This window comes from Macrobrachium rosenbergii, chromosome 21 (genome assembly GCF_040412425.1).
Source record: "Macrobrachium rosenbergii isolate ZJJX-2024 chromosome 21, ASM4041242v1, whole genome shotgun sequence".
NCBI lineage: Eukaryota > Metazoa > Arthropoda > Malacostraca > Decapoda > Palaemonidae > Macrobrachium > Macrobrachium rosenbergii.
In genome coordinates, this window is record NC_089761.1 from 69,955,303 (window position 1) to 69,976,965 (window position 21,663).

The 21,663-nt window shown below is 50.4% G+C and overlaps 1 protein-coding gene across 1 annotated transcript in view; it reads left to right on the forward strand.

The window, feature by feature from the left end:
- The first annotated feature begins 7,119 nt into the window (after positions 1-7,119).
- Positions 7,120-21,663, forward strand: part of LOC136849552 (general transcription factor 3C polypeptide 1) — a 1,135,756-nt gene continuing 1,121,212 nt past the window's right edge. The window contains 1 exon segment of the mRNA XM_067122889.1: positions 7,120-7,275. The gene's annotated coding sequence lies outside the window, so the exon portion shown is untranslated.

A 21,663-nucleotide genomic window follows, 5' to 3' on the forward strand; every position in this document is an offset into this window, starting at 1 on the left:
CCACGGCAGCTGATGTTTCCAGTCCTCGGCGGTGCAGCGGGCCATGAGGGATGACTTTAGGGACCTGTGGAACCGTTCGACCAGGCCGTTGGCCGCTGGGTTGTACGCTGTGGTGGTGTGGTGCGTGGTTCCCATCAGTTGAGCCAGGGCAGACCACAACTCGGAGAGGAAAGGGGCCCTGTCGGTTTGATGTGGTCCGGGACGCCGGGCAAGCTAACCCAACTGGAGAGCAGGGCCTCGGCGCACGCGCTGGCGGTGGCTGGCTTGCATGGGTGTGGCTTCGGGCCACCTTGCCGAACGGTCTACCACCGTCAGGAGGTACCTGGATCTGCCTGATGGGGAAGGGGCCCGACGACGTCGATGTGGATGTGGCCGGCGGCGCCCTGGCTGTGGGAACTCGCCACCCCGACTGCGTGTGACGACCCACCTTACTGGTCTGGCACTGCAGGCACTGTTTTGCCCAGGCCGTGGCGTCCTTTTTGCACCCGTGCCAGACGAACTTTGAAAGCAGTTTGGCCGTGGTCCTGCCGGAGGGTTTGAGAGGCCGTGAATTATGTCGAATACCTGCGGCGGCGTGAGGCTGGAACCAAAGGGCGGGGCTGACCAGTGCTGATGTCACAGAGCAGGCTGAGGCCTTCGGGGCGGGTCACGTCCGCCACTTGAGGGATGTGATGGCGGTGCGGTATGCTGGGGTTTCTGGGTCAGCGGCCTGTTCTCTGGCAAGGTCCTGGTAATCTACACCAAGCTGCACTGCGTTCAACTCGACTCTGGAGGGGCGTGTGCTACGGGATTTTTCTTGCCGGGAGGTACCTGGACGGAACAGGTAAATTGGCTATGGCTGAGAGGTGGCGCTGCTGTCTGGAAGACCATCGTCCCCCTGCTTTGTGAAGGCGTGAACCAGTGGCTGGTGGTCTGTGAAGATTGTGAAGGGCGTCCTCCAGGAGGAACTTGAAGTGCCGAACTGCGCTGGTACATCGCGCAGAGTTCCCTGTCGAAGGTGCTGTAGCGGGACTCTGCGGGACTGAACTTCTTGCTGAAGAAGGCGATGGGCTGGGGGGGCGTTGATGATTTGCTCCAGAACAGCACCGCAGGCAACGTTACTGGCGTCTGTCGTCAGCTGGAGGGGAGCCTTGGGATCCTGGTGTGCCAAGGCGGTTGCCTTGGTGAGGCGGCCTTCGTCAGGAAAAGGCCTGCTGCTGGCTGGGTCCCCAAGACAGGGACTGGTTGACCTTTTAGGACTTCCGTCAGGGGGCCGTGGTGTGCGCGATCCCGGGATGAACCGCCTGTAGAAGTTTACCATCCCAAGGAACTCCTGGACGGCCTTGATGGAGGTGGGTGTCGGGAACTTTGCTACGGCTGCCACTTTCGATGTAAGAGGGCGGACGCCTGTCGGAGACACCTCGTGACCCAGGAATTCTGCTTTCTGGACGCCGAAGGTACACTTGTCAAACGGACGACGAGGCCGTTTTCTTGGAGGCGCTGGAGGACTGCTTTGATGTGCCTCTGGTGTTCGCTGTGAGACCTGGAAAATATGAGAATGTCGTCGACGTAGCAGACGCAGAATTTTTAGGTCCCCAGGATGCTGTCCATGAGCCGCTGGAAGGTGGCCCGGCGTTCCTCAGCCCGAAGGTGGAGAAGGCGAACACATAGGACCCGAAGGGCGTGATGATGGCTGTCTTTTGGTATGTCTCTGGCGCAACAGGTACCTGGAAATAAGATTTAAGAAGGTCCAATTTAGTGAATATTTTGGCCCCGTGAAAGGAGGCCGTGAGGTCTTGCATGTTGGGTAGAGGGTAGTGGTCGGGCTCTGTTGCAATGTTGAGCCGCCTGTAGTCGCCGCAGGGTCTCCAGGAGCCGTCCGGTTTCTGCACCATGTGGAGGGGAGGCCCATGGACTGGAGGCTTTCCTGCAGATGCCCATCTGTTCCATCTCCTTGAATGCTTTTTAGCCTCCTGAAGGCGCTGAGGGGAAGCCTGCGGAACTTCGCATGTGTCGGGGCCCTTTAGTCACTATATGGTGGTATATGCCGTGCTTGGCTGGTGCCCCGGGACTTAGTGGCTTCGGGCTTAAATATCTCAGGAACTCCGACGGTAGGTGTGCATACTGGTGGGGGCGACGAGCGCTGATGGTGGGTCTGGGTCCCGCCGTTAATGGGAGAGACCGGCAGGAGTCGGTATCGGGAGGCGCTTGCGCCCACGTCGACTAGCAGGCCAAAGTGCGCCAGAAAATCGGCCCCCAGGAGTGGGGTTCCTCGATCTTGCGACGATGAAGTCCCAGGAGTAACTCTGGCCAAGGATGGAGATCGACAGGAGCCTGGTGCCGTAGGAGAGGATGGGGTTCCGTTGGCGGCCGTCCGGAAAGCGGCCGGGTCTGGTGTCTGGTTGCGGTCTCTCTGGATGCTGGGAAGACCGATTTAAAGGCCCCTGTGTCGACCAGCATCATCCTGCCGGAGACGGTGTCGCGGACATAAAACCTACTGTTTTTTGAGGCCCTGGGTTCTTCGGCTGCCATGGCGGCCTGTCCTGCTGGCGCCGCCACCCCCGTTTTTGAGCGGGCGAACGAGCAGGGCGGCAGGCAGTTTCGGCGTCCTTTCCAAACCACTTGTGGTAGCGACAGAAGCCTGGGGACCTCCATCTGCTGTGGTTCGGTGGGCGTCTGTTGGCGATGGCGTTGACGGGCTGCTCTCGTCCTCTTCAGGCTGGAGCGGAGCTGACCGGCTGTGTGGCGGTTTTAGCGGCTGTGAAGCCTTGACGGAGTCTGTGAGGTGTTCGCGCCGTCTCTGCGAGGTCCTCGACAGGCATGGTGTAGGGTGAACGATCTGGTTGCGTACCTCCGGGAGGAGTTGGCGGTTGTAGATTTCCATGTGAGCTTATCTCCTGCCGCTTCTTTGTGCCACCCAAATCTGGTAGTGACAGGAGATCTACGACCATGCCCCAGCGTCTCTTGAATTGAGGTCGTGGCGTGGGTTTATGGCAAGGTCGATAGCATCAGGCGGCCCCGCTGGCGATGGGCAGGAGCAAGCTTCGAGGAGGAACTTTTGTGTGCTGTATGTGAGGGTGTGTGTTTGGCACTACGAGATGAGTTTTCTGTACACGACGTCCTCCGGAGGGCGTTGAGCACTGTGTCGGCCTGTAGGATTTCGTCCGTCAGGTCTGCGATTCTGAAGTGGCTCTCCACCCTGCGCAGCCACGCCGATGGGTTCCCCTGCGAACGGCGGCAGCTTTACGGTGAGGGCGGCCCGCGATGTGTTGCCCGGCCGTCGTGTGTTGGGCGCTGGTGTGGAGTTGCGGGAGGGCACCGATGCGGGGGCAGGCGGGTGTGATGGGAGGTAGGTAAACCTCGAGTCCGCGGGGTCCACGTTTAACTGCCTGAAGGAGGGGATATCCGCGTCCATGCTCGCTCCTTTGACCCCTTACTGGAGCGGGGGTGCTCGCGTAGTGCGCACTGCGTGCGCCGTGGTTCCGCTAGTGACGCTGGTGGGGTACGCTAACGAGAGTCATGCACGCTCAAACGCTGGTTACAGCGCGTGTTTAGGCCGCTAAGAGCGTTTGGAGAAATCCTGGCCAAGACTAAGTCGCCGTGTGAGTCCGCTAATGGCTCCGGGATACTTGGGTCACCACTGTAAGGTGTCAAAGAAACGGCGGGTAAAAGTTACTGCTACTTTTATTACAGATCCAGGCAGCTTATATTGCGTACGACTGACGCCGGGCCGCGAGAGACAATGGAATTGACTGTGACCTGAGGTCGAAACAATAAACAATAATATGCAGTGAACGAGTACAAATTACAATACAAAACATACAGAGCTACAATATGGATACAGTCTTGATGCCTGTGAATAAAGAAACATGTGATACACAATGTGTGACATTTGTATAAATACGCATAAAGTAAAAATGATTAAAATGCGTTACCTGGCACGTTTTAGGCGTGACTAATTGAGCTTGAAGAAAATGGGGAAGTCACCAAAGAAAACAAGCTCAGCGGAGACTTAATTATTAATGGCGCCGCCGAAACACTATCCTGGCGCCGATGTGGTGACTTTACAGACTCTTCTATTCTGACGAGAAAACGCTGAAAGACAGTTATAAAATATAAGAAGCACCTTAGTCTGAAAACATACATGGGCCCGCCAGAGAGGGGATTATCCCTGTGGAGAGCTGTGCATAAAACCAAACAAAGTGAAAAAAGTGAAGCACAAGTTGTGGCGAAAAAGTGATTGTATGGACAAAGTAGACGGCATGCTTAATGTTGTTACTTGTTCAAAAACCGCTAAAAGCCTTACGTAACAACACCACGCTCCCTTTGCGATAAAAATTACGGGGAGATAACCTATCTCTCAGCCCAGTTCAGTGTTAACGAGGATAACACACTAATATCATTAATGAATAGTACCGCTATTAAGTATTTCCATTTACTGAGCAGTCCCTGCAGACATAATAAACTCAGATAATACGTTGTTGTGAGATACGACAGAGGTACTCCTCTCTCTCTATAGATATATATATATATATATATATATATATATATATATATATATATATATATATATATATATATATATATATATATGTTACTTTGCATAACTTCAAAGTGTGAACACAATACAAAGTTTATCAGATCAAATTATAGCCTATTCGCTAAAATGGGATCACGGGAAAATAAAATTTAGGGACACTGAAAAGCACTTTACCGAATTTAAAATTAAAATTAATTTAATAGCTAAGGATGAAACATATCAAACAAGCAATTATATAAGAAATAAATAAACCAGGTTACAACTCAAAGACACTCAAACTAACCAAAATGACAAAGTTTAAAGAATATAAGAGTAACCACCGTTTCTAAAGTACATCACAACACGACACCTAAAATAGTTCCTCATTGGATGGGTCGATATCGTACTCGGCTAGCACTCTCCTAGGCCCGCGTTCGATTCTCCGACAGACCAATGACGCATTAAAGGAATTTATTTCTGGTGATAGAAAATCATTTCTCGGTATAATGTGGTTCGGATTCCACAATAAGCCGTAGGTCCCGTTGCTAGGTAACCAGTTGGTTCTTAGCCACGTAAAATAAGTCTAATCCTTCGGGCCAGCCCTAGGAGAGCTGTTAATCAGCTCAGTGGTCTGGTTAAACTAAGATATACTTAAGTTTTTTAACAACACGACACCACATAACAAATTAACTCTCACCAAAAAATGGGCCAGTAGCTTTTCTTCCGCTCTGCGTTCGTTTTTTATTGGGGAAAGGAGACAACTTATACAATTACTGTGAATACAGAACTGACTTACAAAGTTCACATTAACACAAAAAAAAAAAAAAAGATAATTCTTAAGTTCGTTATCAAAAATAAACTAAAAGGATAATATATTTATTACATTGCTAAATGTTTAAGGACTGGGTATTGAGTGACATACTGGCTGGGTGTTAACTGGTTTATTGGTAGTTCCTTACTGAGATAAATGTACAGTTGTTGTTGTTGTATTAGATTTAGCTGGCCTTGTGCCAGAACGGGCTCTTGCTCCTAGAGCAGCCCGTAACTCTATGCTGATGATGAGTCTGTGAGATGGGTAGGTTGGATGAAAACTTTATTATGATGCATGAAAGTGAGTTTGGTGGGGGATAAATGCACAGAATCTTCGAAGATGTTATTGACGTGTGCGAGCGGTAAGGTAGCATCTACACAGAGACAGGTAAAAACAGAAGTACAGACTCGGGCATCTGTGTTTGTCGGCAGACAAACAGATGGCGATATTGAGAGACATGATTAACATACAGTGATGAAACATATATCAATGGAAAGGCCAGGAAATTCTACATATGGCCGATCGCATGAGATTCAAGACAGATTAATGAATACAATGCAGTAGCATAATATATGTGAAATGGTGAGACGTTTGGCATCTTCACAAACAGAAACATACATAGCCTACAGTTTGGTACAGAAGATTCGGTGGAACATTATGAGTACATGATTAGAATGCTTGTATGGCAATGCAAGTAATGGTGATTGTACACAAATCGAGACACCAATGGTTACGGAGAAACAGATGGAAATATTGTATGGTAGAAGTCGCGTTCCGTTAGAGAAAGAAAACGAGATGCTCTTGTTTTGTCTTGTTCACTCCGATGGATGACGATTGATGAACGCACGAACACACACGTGTTTGGAAGAGACGGTGTCGGGCTCTTACAAATGTAATAAATTAACTGGTGGTGCGTGACAACACAATTTTGGATAATGGCATGCCCATACAGTGTAGGCAATTACGAACACATACATATTCTCAAATAGAATGCTGGGCATGGCAAAGTGATAACGTCGGGCATCACTCAACTCTTATGCAGGCGTGAGCATCTTTTTCACAATTATACCAGAAAACTCCCCTTCGACTCTCCTTTTTGGCTTCTTCACTACCTAATACAGAAATGATTCAAGCAGTATCATAGTCAAATAAAATAAAATAATGCAAGAGTGTCGTTCTCGAATAGACGTGGTTCCTTTACCCTTATCATCATCATGACATTCTACAGAACTTATAAACATGCAGATACGTTTGGATTTTACATTAATAACAGATACAAAGAACATGGTTTCTCGTCTGACGGTTACCTGATAGAAGGCAATTCGCAATAGGAAAACAAAAACTAATTTTCTTATGATAACAGACGATACTAATAACTCTACAGTAAGCAACATCATATGAAAATATGACAATACACAAACATTACGAAAAGATTTTTGTGCCAGGGAATTTCCCACACGAGCAATATCTGGTCTGTATTCATTGGAAATGAAGCAATTGCTCATATAATTACTAAGCGTTTGCTTAAAATTAAGTATCAGCTCTAAGCATTTGCTTTGTTTTACTCATTGGAAGTGAGGCAATTGCTTGAAAATGTAAGCAAACACATTTGCTTGACGTTTTATTCATCAGGCCCCACAGTATGGCTAACACCTTTCTAGTTTTAAAATTTACAGAGAAGAAACTAACAACAGAAGAAGTTAGTGAAGAACTCCGGTGCTGTAGGTACTGACAAAATTAATCCAACAAGCACAAGAAAATAAGGACGAGATACGGAGGGAGGGAGGGAGCCGTTGTTTCCCGTTCTCCCAGTCTCTACTACTAACTTACCAAGAGAAGGTAGGCGAGTAAGTAACGCGAGTGAGAGCTCGCAAACGTTGCGGCTCCGCTAATCACACCGCTTGCGTGTAAATCTCAAACTCCAATTTTGCAGACACTCGGCATCAACGAACAAAGTCAAGTCAAGGTAGGCTACCACAGTTGGAACAGCCTTTTCCTCCTTCACTACAGGAATAAGAAAGAATTGCCAGGTAGAGGATGGCCACTGGTATGATAAAGTGATTGCAGCCACTACTAGGCTGTGTGGCCAAGCATGAATGGGCCAACGGTTGGACTTGGATGTGGTGGCCCTATTCCTAACCGAGTCAAAAAAGCCGCACCGCACTTGTAACCTATTGATAGTTTACCGTAGTAATGGCTTAGGTTGCTTGGTAATGGAGTAGTCGGTGGCTGAACATTCCAACTGGATTTGTAGACTGCCTACGCCACAAAGATGAATGAAAGTTAGGCCTATATCATAGGTAACCTTGTACTGTAGTGGGTCAGTGCTGTGCTGTGCTGCGCTTTGCTGTGCTGCGCTGTACTGGGAGCCGCTGAAAGTCCGCGGGACCCTACTTTTGGCGCCAAAAAATCGCTATAGAAAAGGCGCCCTTTTTAAATAGCTCCCGTTTTGCTTCATGTGGGCAATGAAAAGCGTGTTTTTGGTGGTGTTTCCCAAAGGGAAAGCAAAAGAAAGGTAATCAAAACGGTGAGGGGGACTGTGTTGGGAACCGGGCCTTTGGGTGGGGAGAAGCAAAAGCTGGGATTTGTGGCGGCCGTAACGTACAAAATTCCCTAATTTCTGACCCACTAGTCTTCATACAAACGTTTGTCCCGCTAGGCTACAAACATAAGGCTGACCTGCTAAACTACAGAAGCGAAAGTCAGGTTTCCTGCTTGCCAAAACTTCCAGTGTTCGCTATTTTCTGACCCGCTAGTCTGTATACAAAAGGTTGTCCCACTAGGCTACTACCGTAGGGCTGACCCGCCAAAGTACATACTTGATGCTGACCCGCTAGTCTACGTACATGAGGCTGACCCTACCTACATCAGGGCGGACGGAAAACACTAGCCTAGGCTACCTGTAGCCTACATAAGAAACCTCGGTTAGGCTATTCCCTACCTCCCTACCTACATTAGAACGGGCATAAATTTTGTAACGGTGATTTTTTTAACATACCTGGTCTCAGACCGGGGTGGCGGAACGGCGCTGCGCGCCTTATCCGCATTTTTTATGATTCTTGGCAGGCACGTATGCTCTGGCAAGCAGTAATATCTGTATTCACTGTAGCCACGGGTTACAAAAAACAACTGCACATTAGGGTCAGTTCCAAAACCCCACCTGACTTAGCAGCAAAACAAATGTAAAAAGGCAGGTAAATGCTGTGCTTATCTTATTCAAAGTCGCTGCTGTCCGACCACGTAGGTTACGTAGATAACAGTATCGGCCCCGCTTCACTAAATCCAAAAAGGCCCGAAATGGACACGGAACACCTTCTAGGTATCACTTCAGGGAACAAAATAAAATCATGACTTTCCATCGCAACGGTTCGAGAAAGAAAGAAAGCGTGGTTCTGGTGTTGGCCAAGGCCTATGAATCATATTGATAGAACACATTATGATTGGTTCGAAGTTTTTAATCCGTAAGCCCTAGGGCATGACCTGGGTCAGCCTGAGATACGATTGGACGGAATTAAATTTCCCGCGGGGTGCCGTGCGGTGGCAGCCTTAGGAACTACGGGTTGAGAGAAGCGCCGCACTTCGGCCATCTGACTAACTACGGGAGAGCGCTGCTCCGTGACACCGTTCACGTCAACTTGGTACTTAGAAAAGGTTACTCTCCGCTGAAAAAATTGTCGTTCAGGAATATCAAGCTAACTGGTCAAGTAAGTTAATTTTTGGGTAGAATCGGGCCCGCTGAACAGTTTTTATTCTGTGCAATTTTTCATTTGGAGTCATTGTTAATGAGCTGTGGGGGCGTCCCTAGGATAGGCAAACTACCCGAACCCCTGTGCTGTACTGTACAGCGCAGGAGGCATGAAGGAGGAAGAAGGCATTAGGCGACTCCCGTTAACTGCAGCACTTCTTCGGATCCCTCGCTGCAGCCCGCTACAACTAGGCTCTGGGTTGCTTCGCATCGAGTATTGCCTTAGAAATTGACTCCCTAAAGTATTTTGGTTGCTCATTAGCAATTTACCGTTATTTTTTGTCAGTCAACTGTAATTAACATCAGAACTGATATGTTGTACGAATAGAACTTACCTGGCAGTTATATATATAGCTTAGTCCCTGTCAAACAGGCAGATTTTTCAAAACTCGCGGCAACCGCCGAATGGTAGGTGTCCGATAGGTGGTTAACAACCCTTACAGGGTGGTAGTTGGAATCATTCCCGTTTTCAGTTCCTCAGATCATCTCTGCCGGTTGGACTGACAACGTTGTTGGTTCTCCGTCGGGTTTTTCGCTCGCTTCCCTAGGTCGCTGTGTTTGGCCTTCTATTGGTGACGTATACTGACCTTTGGATTGGCAATCGCTTTTGTGGCTTGTTTTGGTTTATTCTTTTGACTGTTCTTGGATAAGATGTCTGATCCTAAGTTTTTCGAGTGTGTGTGAATGAGGAATGCAAGATTAGGGTGCCGAAAGCGGTGGACCCTCACACTGTTTGTTTAGGGTGCAGGGGTTTTGAGTGTGCCTTGGATAAAAGATGACAAAGAATGCGAGGGTTTGGATGAAAAGAAATGGATGGAAATGAAACGCTATGTGCGTAAATTAGAAATGGATAAGTTAAGGAGGGCTTCTAAATCTAAATCTAGGTCTGTGAGTGATGTTAGCCTAGACATTTCTTTTAACCCTTCTATTCCTAAATCACCCTTAGAAGTAGATCCTTCTCCCGAGGTGGTAACCCCTGCTCCTTCTACAGGAACTGTAACTGCTGTTATGGACCTCAGTTCGCCAGGATGGCGCTGAGATGAAAGAATTAGAAGGATCAACTTGCAGCCTTGAAGAAAGATAAGAGTGCAAGTGAAGTTTGTGATAGTGTTTGTGCTAGTGCAGTGGCGGTGGCGACTGATCGACCCTGTCATGCCCTAGATCTAGACCTCTACCAAGCTCCCAGGACCAAGGGAGAAGAAGGTCGGCGATCGTAAGGGGGTGAGAGGACATATCCTCGGTCAGCCGTCGCCTCAAGCAGTCCTGTTGCTTTTTCCCAGGCTGCTTATGACCGCCACAGGAAAGGCGTGTCGGAAGGGCTTGCGTCTTCTCCTAGCCCCTCTCCTAGGACGTAGATGGCAGTATGAGGATTCGAGACCGACCAAAAGAAGATGGTTGCAGCAAGAGGATCAACCTGTTACTCGCTCTCTCCCTTTGGTGCATGGAGTAGCCTGAATCTTTTGCTTCCGGCGACGACCGAACGTCTCTCCAGCGAAAAGGTCAAGACCTTTTTCGGAATGTTCTCTCTCGTTGTGCGGAGGAGGAGAGATCTCTTCTTTCTGCTTCCGGAGAATTCTCGAGAGATCCCCTCCTTCTCCCAGCTTGGCTCGACAACCTTCTCCTTCGGAACCTCAAGATGCAGCGGCTGCGGCTAAATCCTTTATGACCGTCATGCAAGGCCAATTGGCTTCTCTTGTTCAGGCCTTTAGCCGTCCTCCCCCCCAGTCGGTCAGACGTAAAGACACCAAGTTACCAGTGAAGAGATCTAGAAGGGAGATGCCTGCTGAGGTTTCTTCTAGAGATAAGAGAGAACTGGATTCCTCTCCCTTTCGAGTCAACAAGTGGCGCAGTTCTAGCTTGGGACATAAGAGTCTTCTCTTTTCTCCCAAGCAAAACCTCAGGGTTCTTCTCCTGAGGCTCAACTCCTCCTCTCCCACGCTATAGCGACAGGAATTTTCTTCCTCTCGCCGGGACATTCTTCCTTTGTTCGACAAGATGACGACTTCGGTTCTCCAGGAAGGAAAGAACGCAGTGAATTCTCGGCAGCCAGGACGCATCCTCCTCTCGGCGTCAGGGCGCATCCAATTCGGCGCCAGGGCGTATCCAACGCTCAACGCCAGGACGCCCAGCTCGATACCAGGACGCATCCAGCTCTCGACATCAGGACGCTTCAAGGGCGGTTTGTCAGGGCGCACCAGCTCTCGCCGCCAGGACACATTCGGCGATCGACGTCCTCCCGGGCGCAATACAGCAAGAAGAGAAAGAGACGGAGTTGGAAGGAATGCATGATTTGGAAGACGTTTCAGAGGACAAAGATAAACCTTCTAATGCGGCTGATGATTATAGGTTCTTTCGCTCTCTTCTGGAGCTGCATGGGGAGGAGTTTAAACCTGCTGCTCTCGTTCTCCTCAGTCCCAGTTTAACAGGAAGAAATCGAGGAAGCAGTCAGCCTTTATTAAAATGAAACTTTCCATTTCTGGGCGAGAAGGCTCTGACCAGGATTGATAACTGGCTTAAGGAGCGTAGGCAAGCAGTGAAGTCCTCCTTCGTTTCCTCCAGCTAGGCTTGCTTCAAGGCGGGCATGTGGTATGAGACTGGAAGCTCTTGGCCTGGGAGTACCTGCCTCCTCCCAGAGGGACTTCTCTGGTATAGTAGACTCTTCTAGAAGACATGCCCTTAACTCAGCTAAGGTGATGTGGTCGATGACGGAACTAGACCATCTCATTAAAGGAATTTTTAGGTCTTTTGAAGTGTTTAGTTTTTTTAGACTGGTCTCTTGGAATTCTATCCAGAGGACAGAAACCATTCAGGCAACAGGAATTGAAGACCTTTCCAGTATTATGGCCTGTATGGATAAGGCTCTGAGGATGGAGCAAATGAGATGGCTTCTCTTTTTACTGCAGGGATTTTTGAAGAAGAGGGCTTTGTTATGCTCCTTCACGTCCAAATCTACTACAGTCGCACAGAAGGCAGAGCTCCTATACGCCCCCTCTCAGAGCATTTGTTTCCGGAGTCCTTGGTCAGGGATATTTCTCAGACTGGCGCATAAAGCTCGCAAGATCTACTTACTCGCCTCGGCTAGGAGGTTTCCTCCGGCAATTCCTTCAGCTGCCAAGAAGGAGGAAAAGAAAGTTCAGCAGCCCTTTCGGGGCAGAGTTCCTTCTAGAACTGAATTCAGAGGAAGAAGACAAGAAACGGGGTAGAGCGAACAGAAGGACGTTTAGAACACGCTCTAGGAATTGAGAAACAAGTCCTCCAGACAGCAGTAGAGCAAGACTGTCTCACTTTTGGCAGGCATGGGAAGCAAGAGGGGCGGACACCTGGTCCCTCTCAGTCATCAAGGAAGGGTACAAGATTCCCCACGGAAAACCGCCACTTTCAACGCCCACGAGCCCTAGTGGCTCAGTACTCGAACGCTATGAAACAAGGGGCACTCCTGAATCTAGTAGACCAGATGTTGGAGAAAGGAACGATAGAACCAGTTTTGGAACTAGGATCCCCCAGGGTTCTACAATCGTCTGTTTTTAGTGCCCAAGAGTTCGGGTGGATGGAGACCGGTCCTGGATGTCAGCACATTGAACGGATTTGTGGAAAAGACCAAGTTTACCATGGAGACGACTCAGTCTGTGCTGGCAGCAGTCCATGAGGGACTGGATGGTATCCCTGGACCTACAGGGCGCTTACTTTCATATCCCCATCCACCCGACTTCAAGGAAGTTTTTAAGGTTTGTAATCCAGGACAAATGCTTCCAGTTCAAAGCTCTTTGTTTCAGCCTCAGCACAGCCCCTCAAGTGTTCACCAGAGTAATGTCAAATGTGGCAGGATGGCTTCATCAAGAGGGGATAAGAGTATCCCTGTACCTAGACGACTGGCTGATAAGGTCCCAGTCGAAGAACAGGTGTCTGGATGACTTCGCAAAGAGCGTTTCTGATGGCTCAGGATCTGGGTCTCATTATCAACAAGGAAGTCCCAGACCAACCGAGTCAGACGATTCTTTATTTGGGGATTGTTCTGGACTCAGCTCGTTTTCGGGCTTCTCCCTCACAAGAAAGGCAAACCAAGTGCCTCGAGAAGGTTCAGTATTTCCTGGGAGGCAGAAGTGCTCGTGAGGGAGTGGATGAGTTTGCTGGGCACCCCTCTCCTCACTCGAGAAATTTGTCTCTCTGGGAAGGTTGCATCTCAGACCTCTGCAACACTTCCTTTCAAGAATCTGGGACAGGAAGAATCAGGAGGACTCATTTTCCTTCCACATTCCAGCAGAGATCAAGAAGCATCTGAGTTGGTGGCTGGATCCGTCGATCTTAGGGAAGGAATCTCCCCTCCAGAAAGAACCCAGACCTAGTGTTGTTCTCAGATGCTTGAGTCAGGATGGGGAGCAACACTGGAGAACAAGGAGGTTTCAGGCTCTTGGGAAGAGGGACAAATAGGATGGCACATCAACAGGAAAGAGTTGATGGCCATTTGGTTAGGTTTAAAGCCTTCAAGGAATCTGTCGCGGGGAGAGTAATAGAAGTGAATTCCGACAACACCACGGCTCTAGCGTATATCAGGAAACAAGGAGGGACTCATTCTTTGTCTCTTTCTGAAACAGCAAGAGAGCTCCTTCTGTGGGCAAAAGACCACGGAGTGGAGCTGTTGACGAAAGATTCGTGCAGTGGCAGAAGAATGTAAGAGCAGACATGCTCAGCAGAAGAGGGCAAGTTCTGCCCACGGAATGGACTCTCAATCTTCAAATTTGCCAGAAACTGTGGAGGTTATGGGGAGGCCTTCAACAGACCTCTTCGCCTCCAGCCAGAACAAGAGAATCCCCAACTACTGCTCTCTAGTCCCGGACAGAGAAGCAACAGCAGTAGACGCCTTCTTGATGGACTGGACGGGATAGACACTTATGCGTTCCTCCGTTCAAGATTATCAATCTAGTGTCAAGAAATTCGCCCTCCTAGACTCAGGGAGAATGACCTGATAGCCCCCTTTTGGCCAGCAAGAGAGTGGTTCACAGAGGTGTTGGAGATGTTAGTGGACTTTCCGAGAAGTCTTCCCCAAGTCCAAGGCTTCTCAGACAGCCCCACTTGAGAGGTATCATCAAAACCCCTCGCTCTTCAACTGACTGCATTCAGACTATCGAGAAGCTTGTCAGAGCGAGAGGATTTTCAGCTCAAGCTGCGAGCTATCGCCAGAGCGCAGGAGGGTCTCTTCACAGAGAGTTTACCAATCAAAGTGGGAAACCTTTAGATCTTGGTGTAAGCAGCATAAAGGTTTCCTCAACCACTACCTCCAGCGAGCCAGATAGCTGATTTTCTCTTGTCCCTCAGGCAAGATTCTAAACTGGCCGTATCCACCATAAAAGGATACAGAAGCTTGCTGTCTACTGTCTTTAGGCACAGAGGTTTAGATTTGTCTCAAGATAGAGACTTGAGAGACCTTTTAAAGTCTTTGAAACGCAATGAAGCAGACTTTGAGACCCCGTCCTGGAATTTGGATGTGGTTTTGAAGTTCTTGTGCAGCAGGAAGTTCGAACCCATCTCAAGCAACCCTGAGAGACGTATGAAGAAAACTCTTTTCCTGTTGGCTCTTGCTACAGCAAAAAGGGTCAGTGAGATTCAGGCTATTCAGAAGCAAGTAGGCTTTAATCGTAATGGAGCAATTTGCGCATTAAGGCTCGACTTCCTTGCTAAGAATGAGAACCCTTCCAAACCCTGGCCTGGGACGTTTGAGGTTCCTAACCTCACTGATTTAGTGGGCCAAGAGGAGGAGAGAGACTCCTCTGTCCAGTTAGAGCCCTCAAAGCATATATTTCTAGGACAAAGGACTTAAGAGGTTCTTCCAGTTCCTTGTGGTGTTCAGTGAAGGATCTCAAAAAGCCCCTCTCAAGAATGCGTTATCATTCTTTTTGAGGGAGACAATAAGAGAAGCTCACCTTTTATGTGAAGAGGAGACCTTTGGTTTGTTGAAGGTGAAGGCTCACGATTAAATAAGAGCCATAGCAACTTCTCTGGCATATAGGAAGAATATGTCAGTTAAACAAATAATGGATGCCACTTTTTGGAGAAGCGACTCTGTTTTCGCTTCTCATTACCTCAGAGAGGTAAGAGTCAATTATGAGAAATGTTACACCTTGGGCCCATATGTAGCTACGGCTTCGGTATTGGGTAAAGGAGTTACTGCCTCCCCTCAACCTTAACTTTTGTTTGGGATACCTGTAATTGGGCTGGTGTTTTTATGGTTGTCTGAGGAAGCTTCCTTGTGGGAACAGCAACCCCAGTCTAACTAGATAGGTGTATATCTAGTCTGCAAGGTTAGGTGGTTAGATTGAGTAAGGTTACAGGTAATAGAAGGGGAATAGGAAGTACAGAAGTCTAGTCACGTTGTTGGTCTCACCCCGTTTGACAGACTCGATTGAGTTGTTTCAGCATAACAGGTCTTCACCTGGCTGGTGCTCCCTAAGGAAAGCGACTCAAGAGGCAGGGACCTTTTGAAGTCAGCTACCTTAGCAGGTAAGGAATCAAGGTGTTTACCTCACGACTTTTAGTTGTTTCCCAACGATGTTGGCTGTCTTTCACCCTCCTCCAAATGTGTGAATCAGCTATATATATATAACTGCCAGGTAAGTTCTATTCATAAAAATGAAGTTTTTATGATAAAACAAAGTTTTATGAATACTTACCTGGCAGTTATATATATATTTTAAAACCCACCCTCCTCCCCTCAGGAGACAGGTCGGGCAAGAGATGATCTGAGGAACTGAAAACGGGAATGATTCCAACTACCACCCTGTAAGGGTTGTTAACCACCTATCGGACACCTACCATTCGGCGGTTGCCGCGAGTTTTGAAAAATCTGCCGGTTCGACAGGGACTAAGCTATATATATATAACTGCCAGGTAAGTATTCATAAAACTTTGTTTTATCATAAAAACTTCATTTTTTGAGGTAGGCTAGTGTGGACAACGGAGGGATTCGCCCCTAACTCATTAACAACAACTCTAAATGAAAAATTGCATAGAATAAATGTTGCTCAGCATCCCAGATTCTACCCAAAAAGTAATTTACTTGACCAATTTGCTTGATTTCCCCAAAAGACAATTGTTTCAGCGGAGCGTAGTAACTTTTTAAAAGTACCAAGTTGGCGTGAATGGTGTCACGCAGCACCGCTCTCCCGTAGTTCTTAAGATGGTCGAAGTGTGGCGCTCCTCTCACCCCATAGTTCCTAAGGCTGCCACCGTACATCGCCCTGACCTGCCCGCAGAAAATTTAATTCCATCCAATTGTATCTAGGCCAACAACAGAATCATGTGTTCTTTCTTTCTCGAACCGGCACAATGGAAAGTCATGATTTGATTTTGTTCCCAACAGCAATACCTAGGTGTTCCGTGTCCATTTCGGGCGTTTTTGGATTTAGTTAAGCACATCTGTCCTCTCAAGAGCCACCCAACATCTCCTATCTCTGATTTACTTTCCCGACCGCCTACAATAAGACCCAGACCGAGTAACTCCCACTCACCTGTTCAGCAGCCAGCAGTTGCAAAGAAGCCCAGGAAAGTAGGACCTACGAAGCCGATACTATTACCTACATGGTCGGACAGCAGCAACTTTGAATAAGGTAAGCAGAGCATTTACCTGCCTTTTTACATTTGTTTTGTTGCTGGGTTAGGTTATGTTTTGGAACGGACCCTAGTGTGCAGTTTGTCGTTTTTTGTAACCTGTGGCTACACTGAATACAGATTTGTTCCGACACAATATACAAACCCTCGGTCCTTTACATTAGGGATTACGTTCAGGCGTAGGCTGGAAACGGCCGTTGAACTTCAAACAAGGTGGTTAGGCAGTTAACTACTGTCCGGGAGGTGGGAGTACCGCCTGCCCAGATGTAAACACTCCAATTTGCTTTCAGCCGACTTAGCGCCGGACGTTGTTCTTCGTCGCTCTCTGCCTGACAGCTATACTTCTTCTTTTTTGGTGGGAAATTCTTTCTTTGCTTTTCATTATCATGGAGAAATCAGCTAAACCCTCCTATCCCCAGCGTGTGTGTCCCGGGGTAGGGGGTAAGAAATGCAATTCATTTAGATCTCGAGTTGACGTGGACCCACACGCCCTCTGTACATCTTGCAGGGGACATGTGTGTTCACGCGACGATCCCTGTAGTCAGTGTTGTTCGTGGTCCTCCGGAGCGAGTAGAGGCTTCGTGTACTGACCTGACGTTTTGCTACCAGGTCCCAGACTGGATAGCCAGACACCGATTCCAAGCTCATCCTGGCTCCCTCCTGGGCAACTTCCCCTGGCTCCTCTCACTGGAAGGATTGGCTCCCCTGCCTGCCCTTCCTCCAGTCACGACCCACCGGCAATGACAGTCGCCACTACATCTGTCACCATTTCGAGGTTTGCCCAGATGCGGTGTCAGTTGCTTCGCATCTGGACACCCAAGTGTTGGCGTCACCTGCAGTACAGCACGCTGTTCCGCTGCCTCCCGGCTTCCTGGCTCCATTCACATGTGCTGGCCCCACCTACATGGTGATGTCATCATACCCTGATGTGACTGTCGCTGCCCCTGTTGCTGACCCTGGTCTGTCCGAATGCTGTTCGCCTGACTTTCCAGCCCGGGCCTCGTCTGCTTCGTCCCCATTCCATCGACCTGGCGCAGCCCGACTTGAATCTTCGCAGGGAGGGGCGGCGACTGCCTTTCCCTGCCCCACCCACTTTTGTTCCTGGCCGATGCGCGCTCTCTCTACCCAGGCAAATGCTGGCTCGAGCTCCGCGGTCGTTGCCGGGATGTGCCTTCTGTTGCAGCCCCTCCTGCTGTTCCTGAGTCTCTTGCCTCGCTTTCCTGGCTTGGGACTTGACGGCGTTCCTGAAGCAGATGGTGAAAAAGAAGAAGAAGAGGTCTAGGAAGGTGTCGTCGTCTTCATCTTCATCTTCGTCATCATCTTCGTCTTCGCTCTGCTGCTTCTTCCGCTTCTCCTTCTTGAGGCTTGTGCAGCCAAAAGAAGAAGAAGTCTGCCTCTCCCCCCAAGAAATCTGGCACCGAGACTTCTAAGGGTCTGCCTCCTTCCACAGGGAAGGCAGTGGGATCTCTTGTCGGCTCTTCCCGATCCTCGGATCAGGGAATCGCTGCCCTGGCCTCTGGGCCAGGGGCACCGGGAGCCAAGGGCGTGCAGACCAAGGTCGGCACTCCCCGCTGTGCCTAAGAAACTTCCTGCATCTAAGGCCAGCGAGTCCGTTGTCGGACTCTTCGTTCACGAGTTGCTCAGTACCCGGTCCCCAAGGAGACCCCAGTACCCCAGTCTGATATGGGAGAAACTCTCGCCGTACAGATCAGGGCGTGGGCAGAGAAAGAGCCAGGGCATGCAGGTGCTCCGTCTCTTCCTGCTGGCACTCCTTCAGGTGCCAAGTCAGGTTCCTGGGATAGTGCTTCAGCCGGGCTGGGTCCGAATGCAAGGAGAGGTAGGGAAGAAGTCCCCTGCTCAGTCTTCCCGAGAGGCTCGGCCTCGAAGAAGTCTGGGGCGCATGCCCAGAAGGACAGCGCAAGCTCGCGCCAGTCAGTCACGCGTTCGACTCCTCCCAGTCCCCGGCCACGTCCGCGGCCAGCCTGTCTCGGGGAGGCGAGCGCCGGCTCGTCTCGCGACCGCTCGCTCCGCTCTCCTCAGGAGATTGCTTCACCTGGGCTGAAGCGGTTTCCTCCGACCCTGGGGCTTGTCATCACCGCGGGTTGGTGACCGCTCTCGGCCCACTGCCTCTGCTGGTTCTGCCAGTAAAGCCAGTGGGAGCGCCCGATCTTCCTTCGCCTGTCCCCTCCGCCCCGCCGGTTTCTTCCAGGGGGCGAGTCGGAGAGGAGGAGCTCTGGGAGCGTTCTCCTCAGAGTTCTACTGCGTGGAAGTACGCACCTGGCTCGGTTCTTGGCTCAACCAGGTCCTACGCCCGCGTAGTTCAGGAAGATCCACGGGGGTCTGCTGAGGTTCTCCCTCCTGCAGGGAGAGTAGTTCGGGAGGACTGCACTCTGTAGGGACTCGAGGGTCCTCTGCCCCAGGATGCGGACACCCCCGAAATACAGAGGACTTTTGCAGAGGTTATCGCGCTGATTCGTCAGCACAGTGACCTCGGGGAAGGGACCACGGCCTCGTCTGTGGATTGTCCGTCGGCCTCGAATCCTTCTGGGGACCCAAGAAGGAACCCAAGGCCGGTGGGGCTGCCGTGGTCCACGCTTGCCGAAGGGGTACTCGACCAGGTGAACAGTCTTGTATCTGGGCAAGACAGTTCGCTTCGTTCGAGCCGCTCGGACAAGCTTCTTCCTCCTCTGCCTCGCCAGAAGCGTTTCTACGCTCCAGTGGAAGGGGGCGTTGCTGACCAAACAGGTTGACCCGGACCTGACTCGTTTGGATCCGGGTCTGTCGTTGCAGCAATTGACTGCAGAGAGCATCTCTCTCTCCAGCAAGAAGCTGCAACCCTGGAAGCCACCGCCATGGCGGCCTTCCAAGCAGTCTCCTGGCTCGATCTGTGGTCATTCACAGTATCGAAGGTAGCTGCTTCCTCAGGCGCTATTGTACCTGGGGAGGACTCTGCCTTTGGGAGACTGTGCCAGTCGGGGGGTAGGGCTATTTCCTACCTCGCCCACCTGACTGCAAACCTGTGGGCGAACCTTGTGCTAAAGCGGAGGGATGCCGTTCTCTCTCGCTTTGCCAGGTCTGTAGGTCCCAAGTCAGCTATCGCCCTTCGGAATGGACCGTTGCTGGGTTCCTCCTCTCTCTTCCCTAGAGAGTTGGTGGACACCGCGGTGGACAAGCGCCGTACCGATGACAGCGACCGGCTTGTTCACCAGGCAGTGGCCAAGACCTCCGGGTCTTCGCACCCCACTGCGGCCAGGTCTTCGGGCCAGGCTGGCACTTCCTCTGTCCCTAAGAAGTCCCAGTCTTCGAAGGGGTCCCAAGGAAACACCCAGCCTTCTTCTGCCCCCAGAAGGGGGTGTCCCTCCCGCCCTTTTCAGCCCACTCTCCAAGCCAGTAAAGGAGGCAAGGGTAAGAAGAAGGGGAAACGCTAGGGACGGCGTTCCCCCCCAAAAGCTGCCGAAGGTGAGGGGTTGCCTGTCGGGCCATTAGGCAACTTGGCAGCGACACGGAGCCGAGACCTGGATAGTGGATGTCCTTCGGGAGGGATATCTACTACCCTTCGAGTCTCGGCCTCCCCTCACCTACTCCAGTCCATCTCCAAACATATCTTCCAGGTTCGTCGAAGGACATCACACTACAGCAAGAAGTGCAAGCCATGCTGAGCAAGGGTGCTGTAGAAGTCGTGTCGGACCAGTCTCCAGGCTTTTACAGCCGCGTCTTTCTCGTAGAGAAGCCTCGGGGATGGAGACCGGTCATAGACCTCTCTCCCTTGAACCGTTTCGTTCACCAGACTCGGTTCACGATGGAAACAGCGCAAACTGTGCTGGCCTCCATCAGGGAGAACGACTTCATGCTTACAGTGGACTTGAAGGATGCGTATTTCCAGATACCCATCCATCCATCCTCTCGCAATTACCTCCGCTTTGTCCTCGAGGAGTCGGTCTTCCAATTCAGGGCACTTTGCTTCTGGCACTCGACCGCTCCCCAGGTGTTCACGAGAGTATCCTCTCTCGTGTCAGCTTGGGCCCACTCGCATGGGATACATCTGAGGTATCTCGACGACTGGCTAGTCCTGGCAAGCTCTCGCTCGCAGTTGCTACAGGACAGGGATCGTCTCCTCGAGTTTTGCCGGGATCTAGGGATCATGGTAAATCTGGAGAAGTCAGATCTCACCCCCAAGCAGAGGACAAAGTACCTGGGCATGCTGATAGATATGGTGGCAGCGAAAGTCTTTCCCTCGGACTCTCATATCAGCAAGTTCAGGCAGGCAGCATAGCTGTTCCTGTCATGGCAGGAGCAACCAGCTCGGCAATGGCAAGTTGTCATCGGTCACCTGTCGTCTTTGTAGAAACTAGTACCTCACAGGCGTCTTCACCTGCGGTCTCTCCAGTGGAGACTAAAGGAGTATTGGTCCCAGTCCCAAGACCCCAGTCCTTCCTCATTCCTCTTTCCGAGAAGGTGAGAAAGGACCTTCACTGGTGGTTAGATGACAGGAACCTCTTGATAGGAGTGTCCTTGCATACTCCCCCTCCGGACATGCTTCTGTTCTCGGACGCATTGACCGAGGGATGGGGCGCACACCTGGAGGAGTTGCTGACTTCTGGAGTGTGGCACCGAGACGACGAGCACCTTCACATCAACATCCTAGAACTCAAGGCGGCCTTCCTGGCCCTCCAGGAGTTCCAGGATCGAGTGATGGGACTCTCCTTGGTACTGATGAGCAACAATACCACGGTAGTGGCATACACCAACAAGCAGGGGGGACTGGTGTCCCACCAGCTTCACCAGTTGATGATGCAGGTGCACGAGTGGGCTGTGGCTCACTCGGTAGAGCTGTCAGCCAGGTACATTCCAGGCAAGAGGAATGTCGTGGCAGACAAGCTCAGCTGCCAGAGCCAGGTGGTAGGGACCGAATGGTCCCTCCATCAGGAAGTAACAGAAAGGCTGTTCGACCTGTGGGGGCGTCCAGCCATCGATCTGTTCGCCACCCGCCACAACAGAAAGCTCCAG